This window comes from Rhipicephalus microplus, chromosome 1 (assembly GCF_043290135.1).
Source record: "Rhipicephalus microplus isolate Deutch F79 chromosome 1, USDA_Rmic, whole genome shotgun sequence".
NCBI lineage: Eukaryota > Metazoa > Arthropoda > Arachnida > Ixodida > Ixodidae > Rhipicephalus > Rhipicephalus microplus.
In genome coordinates, this window is record NC_134700.1 from 292332395 (window position 1) to 292343900 (window position 11506).

Below are 11506 nucleotides of genomic sequence, written 5' to 3' on the forward strand. Positions count from 1 at the left end.
TTGCTAATAAATTACTGAAGTGCGCTTTCAAGAGCGTCATTAGTAATAAAATCGACCGGTCGTTTTCGAGCGCTCCAGTAAAATAGCAAGTAAGTCTTGCAACTAAAACAATCTGCCCAATATACGATTAAAAAAGGAGGAACATGACCTGCATCCCGACTTGCTCTCTTTTCAGAGCTTCAAATCGACTGAATTCACCACTTTTAGACATGGTCAGAGTACTACCAATAAACCACGCTGTTTCGCTTCTTCGTCTTGCTATTTTCTGTTCGGTGGTTTCATTATTAAGATAATCTACTTACGTGTCCATCTACTGAGTGTCACATTTTTTTGCAGGATATATAATAAGACTTGGAGGATTCTAATACATAGTGAAGCCACGTTTTCAAACATATCTATAGTTTATACTCACACATTTCTATATGTACATCCGTCACACGGATGTCTCAAATGTGTCAAACCTTGGCGGGAATTCACATCCACTTTCACTGAAAAAAAAAAGAGTTCTATATCACGCACAAAATATGCGCGCACCTAACTCGCTTGATATGCACTCCACAGCGGCTCGGGAGCTGAATGCGATGCCAGGCGTGCGGCGACATGCTTCCATGGTGGTGGCTTCTGCAGCGCCGTAAGAAAGGGAAACTATACCTTCGCGTAGGGAGTGACTTCGTGGAGTTCCTGTAATCGGGAGAACTCCCTTCCCGCTCAGAGAGAGAGAAAGCTTCCCGTGCTGGGCCCCTTTTTGTCTCATCGAAATGCAAAGTGCCTCGTTTTCTCTAAAGTTTTTCGAAGCCGTTCAAGCGTCACGCTCCCACAAGCGGCACAACTATACATATATGTATACGGGAGGGCGGGAGAAAAAAAAAGTTATGCCAACCAAGTGTCTCGTTTCGCTTGTTTACGTTCGAGTTTCTGACGCTTACGCGGTGATATTTATCTTTTTCGTTTCTTTCTACCTCTTCCGTTTTTACCGACTCCACCCATTAAAATGCAGAATGCTGTCAGCGCGCTTCTTCAGCGCCGAATCAAACGGCGCAAATTTACGCGACGCATGTGGCGCCCTATAGCTTTTTTTTATCATTCTTATTGTTGCTATTTTCGATGTCCAAACACTGCTTCTTGGTCCCACCCTTCCGGCGGGACAGCCATTCCTCCTGTTGTCTAAGAACTGCACTTCGTCCTTTTCGTCCCTTATGGGAACGAGTGAGTACGGGGATTGCGCACGTCTTCGCGAAGCCTGCCGACGGGAAGAGAAGCGTACACGTGTAGAGAAGAGCGTTTCTTTTATTTTCTCGAGCGAGGGTCGATGGCGGGCGGTGAGCTGTGCCGTGGCTGCAGTAATGTTTTATGCATGCGCCCGACCGACGCTGAGCGAAGCGCTTTGCCAAATATAGGCGGCGCGGAGATCAAGCAGAAGCGCATGTGTAACAGCTAAATGTGAACTGCAGGCACCGCTTGTGCGGCGAATGGATTCTTCCGTGACAGTTCCTCGCTTTCTCTCTCTCTCTCTTTCGTACGCGGAAAGAGTGGAGCCCTTGAGAGTCACTGACGAAAGAGTTTAAGGATGAACGAAAGAAAGACGTCAGTGACGACGCTCGACGAGTGATTGAACAAGAGACGGCGTCATCATCACGAGGAAAAAGAGACTACATGGAGGACAAACTTTTCTCCTCATGAAGGAACGGCGAAGACTTTGGCGTAAAAGGTACCCGGAAGCTTGAGAACTTGAAAGCGAGTACCATACTATATAAGGAGACGCATGAGCTTGATTCATTATTGGTTGGAAAAACTGTGATGCGCAATGAGCATGCGTTACATTAAATAACGAATGTGAAAAATTCTTTTCCGGATGGTAAAGATTATTCCGTAAAGCGTTATTTACTAGAGAACACTCTAGGAATTGAATCAATATGCAGGGATATACTACGCTTAGGAGGAACTGGTCTGCTATGGAAGGAAACTTAAAAGAAGGGGTGGGGGAGGAGAAAGTGTTGGCTTGCTTTACAAAAAGCAATGGTGAATTACGCATACCTCTTAGGTAAACTACAGGCTCGGCAGCTCTGTCCTCCATCACCGCATATACATAGGCAGGTAAACACATCGAACAGGTATTTACAAGCATACTTAAGTGGAAGAAAAAATTTTCAGGACGATTATAAACCTTGTTTTGACGTGATGACATTAAGGAGAAATAAGGATGCACCGTTCTCCGAATCAACGTCTCAATCAAGAGCTTCATAATTGTAAGAGGTGGAAAGAAAAATAAGAGAAGGTGAGGGATATACTACGCACGGTCCCCATGGGAAACGGCCCTCTTTTGAATCAACAGCTCTTCGACGTAGTAGCGGAGGCGGCAGTGGAAGAGACGCTTGCCCAAGTTTTGTTCTGCCAAAGGAATGAAAGAAGCAGGCGATGAAGCAAGCAAACAAAGCAAAGCAGAGCAAGGCTTCGTGGCAACACGTATGTGATAGCGCGTATTGCGAAGGAGGGAGCCGTTAGTGAAAAATACCCTTGCATGAGGGAGGCTTGAAGAACGTATATCCAGGAAAGAAAAAAGCACATTCGCAACAGAGGTTCGCAAAGCATAAAGCAACCAATATGAGAAGGAATTCTGATATGACCTGAAAACATTGCACAATACCGCAACGATTTTGCATTGCAAAAAGTGAGAACCTGAGTTGTAAGCCACGTCTCATATACTTAACCTTAACGTCAGCCTTCTTGTGGTCCAAAATGAAAACAAAAAAAGAAAACATCAATAATGAATAATCAGTAGAATCTCTATCAGAGCCATATATTATTGAATTTCGAATCGGTTCCAGAGTACTGTAGCTTGTCTTCCATATGTATAATAACTTACTATTTGCATGTGGGACAAATGTTTGTATTATTTCTTTCATACAGACACTGCCACCTCTTTTTTGTTGGTGTCAGAGTCATTGTGAATATGCGCAAGTTTCACGAGGAAAACGCCCATTTTTGCCCATTATGTGCGACTGTCCGGTATGTGATGTTCAGAGACAGTCACTGGCGTCCGTTATAGCAAACCTTCTCAATAGACAAATGCGCTTTTGATGCTATTCTTGCACGCCATCGATAGAAGAGATCGTATATATGAGCGACGAAGGTGTACTACCGAGGTGTTCAAGAAATGCGGACTTGGACGAGCATCTCGGAAAGCAATGTCGCGTACCGAACAAGTGTGACGCGGACTGTGCCTTCATGACTGAGTGTGTGTGCTGTGTTATGTGCTGTCTTTTTCCCTCTTTCCTCTCCATCTTTTGATTTCCCCCATCCTTTCCCCACGTGTATAAGGTAGCACACTATAGTTGTCCTGAACTGGTCAGCCTCCCTGATTTTCCTTCCCTTTTAGTCGCCTCTCTCTTTCTCTCTTTTGTCTATGGCTTTCTTTCGATTCACTGTCGGAAACCCGCAATGGTTCTGCGGAAGCTCGCAAGGCTTTTGCAAGGAATAATTTTCAATTTTTCCCTTTGCAGCGCAAGGCCAAAGAAATTCATATAGAAATGTACGAACGATTTTTCCAATGTCCGCGATTTTGACCCTGGGCCAACGGGCGGTGGTCCTACCATCAGAGCTATAACTGGGAGGCTGTAGCAGATCGCAGCGCCACGGCGACTTAATCGACCCCCCGAAGCATATGATGTTTGTGCGCTTGTGACTAACAAAATATTGAGCCCCCCTTAGCGTTCTATTGGCACTGCAACGGGGAACACTATTACGGCTTGGGACGATGAAAGGACAAGGACAAAAGCGGTGAGCCTGCAGGCGCGCACACTGGCGAGCCCGCGCAGAGCGGCGTACCTCTCGTCCCTTTTGTGGGACAGCGCACGGCCGCAACGAGCGAATCCCGCGGTTGTTAACACTTGGCGCACCGTGGCGTCCACGTGGCGAGCGTCTACTTAACCCGAGATTAGCGTAATCCCCCGCGTCTTGCATATAAATATCCCATCCACCCACCCACAGCCCATCATCAGCCACCGCGTGCAGCGAGCGGGTCAGCCAGGCATGCTCGCAAAGATCGGCTTGCGCCTCTCCGATTTCCCTCGGGTATAAAGACGGGGCGAAAAGGAGAGAAGAAAAGGGGAGGGCATGCAGGCACAGCTGGTATACACGCGTGGCCATAACGCAGCAGACTGCGCGTGTCGACAGGACTCCGCTGATGCACGCATCGCGCGTATAATAGAGCGTGTAACCGCAAGGTTATTACTGCGACGGTCGTATGTGCTTGAGACCAATTTTTATATACTTGACGCACACGTGCTTAAGCACTTCTTTATGTGTGTGTAAATGTGTGGCTCTTTCGGAGCGTATCTGCGGCGGCTGTATATCCGTGGTGTGCCCTACTGCTTGATTAGGCGAATAGGTTGAGCGGAGAGACGAGAAGGGCAGCGAAGCATCTGTTTAGTCTTCTGTCCTTCGGTCGAGCACGTGCAGATTGGAGAAGGCCGCCAGTGACGGATGTCAAAGTCAATAAAAAAAGAATACATATGTGGTGTATTACGAATTTGCATGCCGCTAAAGGGGAGTGGCCAGCTGTTGCAGAACGAACTGGAATGGGGGAAAAACTTTATTTTTGTCCTGCAGGACGCGCTTTCGCTCGTATCGGGAACAACAGGGAGTACCAGGCAACAGCTTTGTGGGCCTGCTGGACGGTCCAGTGCTGGTCGGCGAGAAGTGAGCTCTTGAGGGACCTATCCGATTTGTTTAGTATATAGTCTCTTTTTCCCCTCATGAAACAAAAGGTAGGAGAGGCTATTCGTGAAGGCAATAATGACTTCCGGCTTATACAGATAAAAAGGCCGAGAAAATGAATTGTACTAAATACAGTACTTTGTCTGTTGAATTTGAGGAATTCCTAGTTTGTCGCCTCTCAATGAGGTTTTTCGTCCCCTGGAATAGTTCGCCAGTGTCCTGTCTAGTGACTACACCTTCGACTTCCATTACACACTATTTGATGATACTAGTCAGATTATCGTTCACTGTGTAAACGCCAACTATCCCAACAGACAAAACATTTCATTATGAGACGACAAACCACGAAAGCCTCAAATGCGACTGACAAAATAGAGCTAGTGGAACTTTCGAAGTCAATAAATAGGCGTAACGTAGCCGGCATAAGAAGGTATAACATGGAGAGAATCGAACATGCGGTAAAAAGCAGAAGAAGCCTGAAATCTCCAAAGGCAAACATGTACATAAGAAAAAATCGGGCGTATTTATTAAAGGACAATTAAGGAGGGCGAAGTCACAACCATTATAGATAGTATAATTTAGGTGGCGAAGGAGTTCTACAGAGAGCTGTACAGAAACCAAAACAACCAGGATGATGTTGTGAGAAACAATAATAGTTCAGAAGAATTCAACATCCTACCAGTAACGACAGGGGAAGTAAGGAACATCATAGAAGGAATGCCAAGAGGCAAAGCCGCCGGTGAGGATAAGGTAACAACGGACCTCCAGAAAATTGGTGGAGAAATTGTGTTAGAAATACTGGCCACCTTATATACGAAGTGTCTTTTGACGGGACGGGTACCAGAATCTTGGAAGAACATCATCTTAATCCGTAAGACAGGAGACGCCAAGGACTTGAAAAATTACAGGCCGATTGGCCTATACCGTCCATTCTCTACAAACTATTTACAAAAATAATAGCTAATAGAATTAAGGCGACATTAGAGTTCAATCAACCAAAAGAGCAAGCAGGATTTTATACAGGCTACTCCACAATAGACCATATTCCTACTATCAATGAGGTATAATAGAGAAATGCACGAAATACAACTAACCCCTATACATAGCCGTCATAGATTCTATACATATCCTTCAAGACATCAGCAGTAATGCGGGCACTCTAGAATCAGGGCATCGAAGAACCCTACATGAACATACTGGAAGAAATCTACAGTGGATCCACAGCATAAAGAAAGTGACAGAATCCCAACAAAGAAGGGTGTAATGCATGAAGATACGATTTGTCCAATGTTATCCACGTGTTTACAGGAGGCTTTCAGGGTCTTAGATTAGGAAAAGCTAGGGATAAGAGTATGGGGAGTATCTTAATAACCTGCGATTCGCGGATGGCATTGCTTTGATGCGTAACTTATGGGACGAATTACAGCTCATGATTACTGAACTGGACACTCAAATCAGAAAACAGGCCCGAAAGTTAATAGACTGGCACGTACCATTTGGCACAACCCAGCCTTTTAGAAACCACAAAGAGATTTTGTAAACGAATTAACTAATGTGCAACAGTCTCGTCAGGAAACAGCACTTTGTGATAAGTTGAGAGTCGTTCGAAGTGGCAAAGCGAATATGTTTATTCGGAAGAGGTAGTAATAGCGGAGCCGAACCATGAGAAGGAAGTAACTAGAAGAATAAGTATGGGGTGGATCACACACGACAAGAATTCCCAAATGATGAATGACAACCACTAACCCTCAAGAGAATGGTATATAACAGCTGCATCTTGCCGGTACTTACCTGCGGAGCAGAAACCTAGAGGCTAACAAAGAGGGTTCAGCTTAAATTGAGGACGACACAGCAAGCGATGGAAAGGAAAATGATAGAAGCAACCTTAAGAGATAAGAAGAGAGCAGAGTGGGTCAAGGAACAAACCGTCGTTAAGGGTATCATATTTGAAATCAAGAAGAAGAGATGTACATGGGCCGGGCAAGAAGCGCGTATAGGCATAAAAAATAACCGCTGGTCATGGAAGGTAACAGACTGGATTCCCAGAGAAGGTAAACGCGTGAGGGTGAGATAAAAAGTTAGATGAGCCCATAAGATTGAAGTGTTTGCAGGTATAACGTGGAAGCAGAAAGCACAAGACCCTGTTGATTGGCGGATCATGCATACGGGAGAGGCCTTTCCCCTGCAGTGGGCGCAGTCAGGTTAATAATGATGAAATACAGTGTATATGTACCAGTAGCGTAGCCAGAAATTTTTTTGGGAGGGCGGGGGGGGGGGGGGAGTTCAACTATACTTTGTGCATGTTCGTGCGTGCATCTGTATGTGTGCATGTATCTATACGCAAGCAAAACTTCAAAATTTCGTAGTAGAAGGAATTTAACATCCCAACCCACCCACGGCTACGCCTCTGATAGGTGCACATGTAATTAAAATGAAACATGGCTCATAGCACAGAGGCGACGATCGTAATCAATTTACAGACAGCAGCACGTTTTGACAGCCTTATGGTGTCCAAAACGCCTACTTGTATATTGAGCGTTTAAGGAAGTGACCCAGGATACATTCGGGTTCGCATAAGTATGCGTTCACGTACGATTTTTTGTATACAAAGCATCAACAAGTATTGATACAGGTTGGCTGTATGTAACAGGTTGGGTGAAAAAAAAAATATGGAAACATGGAAGGCAAAGGGAATGAAGTAGACAGCTGGCGTGTCGGCGCTCATGTGACTTGCCACGCGCATCCATGACATTTTAGGGAAGTGAGGTACTTCTTTCATCTTTGATCGAACAAGGTTCTGTTCAGCATCTTTTCGACTGATGTACAGGGTTGGTCAAAAGTTTCTTGCCGCTATTCTATATATATGTAATCGTATAGGGTGATGAAACCTGAGAACTTTTGACCACCCCTGTATAATTCCAATGTGTTTAAAATTTATATAGCCACTGCAGGCCGGAGCATGGTTACGTAAGTGTCAGGAAAACCGGCCTTGTAGAACTTGCAGAATTCGCAGAATTACATTTTTGCGCTTCTCGGAAATATAAATGCAGCCACTGATGACGCGGAATTCTCCGTCCCCTTCCATTAGCATTAATTCTGCTTAACTCACGCCTTCCAGACCAACGCCGTATGCAAAGCTTTCCCGTCGGTAAGCAATTTTGCCGTTGAAACAGCCGTTACATAATACGTCCAGGTCACAAGTATGTGAAAGCCTCTTAGCAAATTAAGTGCGAGAGTGCTTTTTTTTTGTTTTTTAGGGGCTAAGCTCCTCTCAGTCTAACCTTGCCCAGCGTTAGGCGTAACCGGCAGTATCTTCCGAACAGTACAATAGATGGCGCTGTCTGATCACCATTTCTCGTCTTAATTCCTAGATGGCGTTGGTCCAATAGAAGGGTGTGCAATCTGAGGACTGACGGATGGACAGAAGCACGGACGGATGGATGGATGCACGGACAAATGAACGCACGTACGAACACACGCACGGATGAACTGACGGACGGACGCACGCTTCGCCCCACACGTCATCAGTCACTCCGTGGATATGACGTGATTTTTTCCTACCGGGGCTCCGCAGGTTGGTGTACTGTACAAAACTGCTGCTTCGATTTTTGGTCCCATTTACATCCCTTCGTTTAGAGAGATGAAATACGTTCGTCTTGTCAACACCTTAAAAGGTACACTTAACGAAAAAAAAACGATTGTTCTCACATTTTTTTTTTCACGAAACAAAAACGCTACGCTTGCTGTGCGAAGACACTTGTTGAGAGAGAAAATGCGATAAAATAAAATGCGAATGGCGGAGTCACCTTCAAGTTTTCGCAAGGCACCACAGCGTATATATTTTTCCGCTCTTTGTGCAGGTTTTCGGATTCCTTTCCTTTGCCTGGAACACGTACCACCCACCTCGGTGGTCTAGTGGCGCTGCTGACCCGCAGGTTCGGGCAGAGAATCCTGGCTGTGACAGCCACATTTCCAATGTAGGCGAGAATGATTGAGGCCCGTGTGCTTAGATTTAAGTGCACGTTAAATAATCCCAGTTGGTCGACCTTTCCGGAGCCCTCCACTGCGGCGTCTCCCATAGTCATATGGTGGTTTTCGGACGTTAAACCCGAATAAATATATTATTATTGCCTGACACACCGGCGTGCCGGTGGTTCAGGTGAAAGTTTGCGTCAACGCACTGGCGTGTGACTTCGAAGGGGCCCTCAGCGAACAAATTTCGACTACTCAGTTGCAATGCGTGCCTGCTCTAGATTCACCTGTTCACCCAGCTTCGCATTATTAGCGTGCGTATACTTGAGATTTGAACACGAGATTTGAACGCCAGCACGCAGCCGCAACGCTATCAGTCATGCTTGTGTCGAGGCACATAAATCTCGGCGCTGAAAGTCAGTGGGCTTGGAAGCATATGTATACAGAAAGGAGCGCTTATGCACATTTACGCTCTTTGTACAGGTTGGTGGTCATTACAGTACTATATCTTATCCAGTTTTAAGACTATATAATATCGCGTTCATTGTCGTGCTCCCAAGCACAAAAGCTATCATTGAACCATTCTGTTCATTATTGATGAGGTTGTGTGGTGATGATGAAAGTAACCCTGGTCCTCCTATAGAACAACCAGAAGCTTTAAATCAAATTTTAACCGGAGAACGATTAGAATGAAAGGCGTACAAAAATATTTCGTACACAATCTTCGAGCTCAAAATTGAGCACAAAACAGTTGCTACTGCTATCGCTGACTCCAGTGAAAAGCTTGAAAAAGTTGAAAACTATATGGTATATAGTGATCACTGGCAGAGCGAAGTCAGTGAATTACGTGAAACAATGCAAAATTTCTTGACAGTTTCAGGTGATTTGCGTGTAAGGCTTAATTGTCACGTGATTTGCGTGTAAGGCTTAATTAGGAGGAATACCGCTCCCGCCTCGATAACCTTGTTTTTTATAGAATACAGGACGATACGTTGGACACCGCACCGCTGTCAGAGAAAAAAAAAAAGACTTGAAAATCATAAATAACACGCTAAATCTTGACGTAAGCAGCGACAACATTAGAGCTCGCAGGATTGGTCGTTTTTTTAATGGGATAAACCATCCCTTTTGTCAACTTTGCCCCGTTCAAAACAAACGAACAAATTCTTCAGAAACGTCCAGAGTTTGTTTGAACAGAGTGCCGTGTCAATAAGTGGAGGTTTCTTCCCTGCGACACTGTGTGTTATAGGAAAAAGCTGGCCGAGTTCGTCAAGACCCTTAGTTTCTTACCGATTACGACGCCAAAAACTGCAAGCACGAGGGAAACCTTACTATTATGATGCAGACGATGACTCCGCCCATGAAACAGGTCTGTCTAATAACCACGAAAGTGAACAGTCCACCCTTTTATTTAGACCGAGAGTAGCGCAGACGAAAAAATTGACCATCTCCCTGAAAGGAACCCTGATGGGATGCGAAGCAGCATCGTTGCACTCGGGTGACGTCACGGGTTGAACGGCGCTAACGCGTGTGCTGCGGTGAGCACTGGAAGATTCGTTTAAAGCGATGGATGGCGTAGGTATTGTAGCTGACACATACATACATGTTTCAACGTGTACGTTAGGTGCGCGTCAGGTTTATTGAGCGTGAATCAACCAGTCGGCCGTGTGGCGGTCTGTGCGAATGGACGAAGCGGTAGATGCGGGCGCCGTGGTGAGCGCGTGGCAGGCTGAGAGAGAGAGAGAGTGACGTCAGCGCACACTGTATCTTCGATAACCTCTGTACCTTCGAAAACGCACTGTACCTTCGATAACCTCTTTGCCTTGCCCTAGTGACCACGACATCCCGACTTTCAGTCTTACTATAACGAATTAAAAAAGACGCAAACGGTTCAAAACATATAAAAGATTACGGGTTGCGCATAGCTAACTATTATGCTATCAATGAAGAACTTAAATTATCCCCTGATGCTGTTCTACCTGGTGAATTCCAGCGCTCAATGCAGAGCAATTAGAATATGCTTATAAACATACTGTTTTTAACCAGCTCCGAAATACGTACTCGTCGTACATTCTCCAACCTCAACCGACTTTCCAACGAAAAGAAACGTTCATTTTGAAGGGCAAAACTTTCTCAAAAAGCGTCTGATTGTACAAAACAGGTGCTTCGTCGTACATTGCCGCTTTGAAGTGTAACGAATTCCCATTCTATAATATCACACTTCCGACCATGTTTAAAACTAACCCGGAAGGCTTTGAAATGCGCTAAAAACGACAGTGGCCATAGATTAACGCTATCGTATTCATCTGCTGACCCCGTGCCGACATCGCTTACTGCCCAGGTATTGAATGATATTTTCTTTAAATTCTTTTCATCTGCGAAAACCATAAAAATGCCTCATAAGAAAAAAGAACCAGCGAAAAACTACACGAAGACAGCTTTTTTCCTATTACTATGAACCAACTCACCCAGAAAGGTATACGTTATAGAAATACCTGTCTTTTCACGATTCAGCTATCTTCCCATCGATTTCATTGTTTTTTTTTATTCTGTAAGAAGAGCAGAGATAATTGACAGACTCAAACTAAGTTCCACTTGGGGGACACATCACATCAACACAATATTTCTCAAAACCACAAAAGAGAACTGTTCACTTACTTTAAAATGTGTCTTTTCCCAACCCTATAACTCCGGTTCTTTACCTGAAGACTAGAAAATAGGTGAGAATGTACCAATTTTCAGATCCGGAAAAAAGAGTGACCCTTTTAGCTTTGGACCCAAATTTCACTTACGTCAGTTCTATGTAAAATTTTTGAGC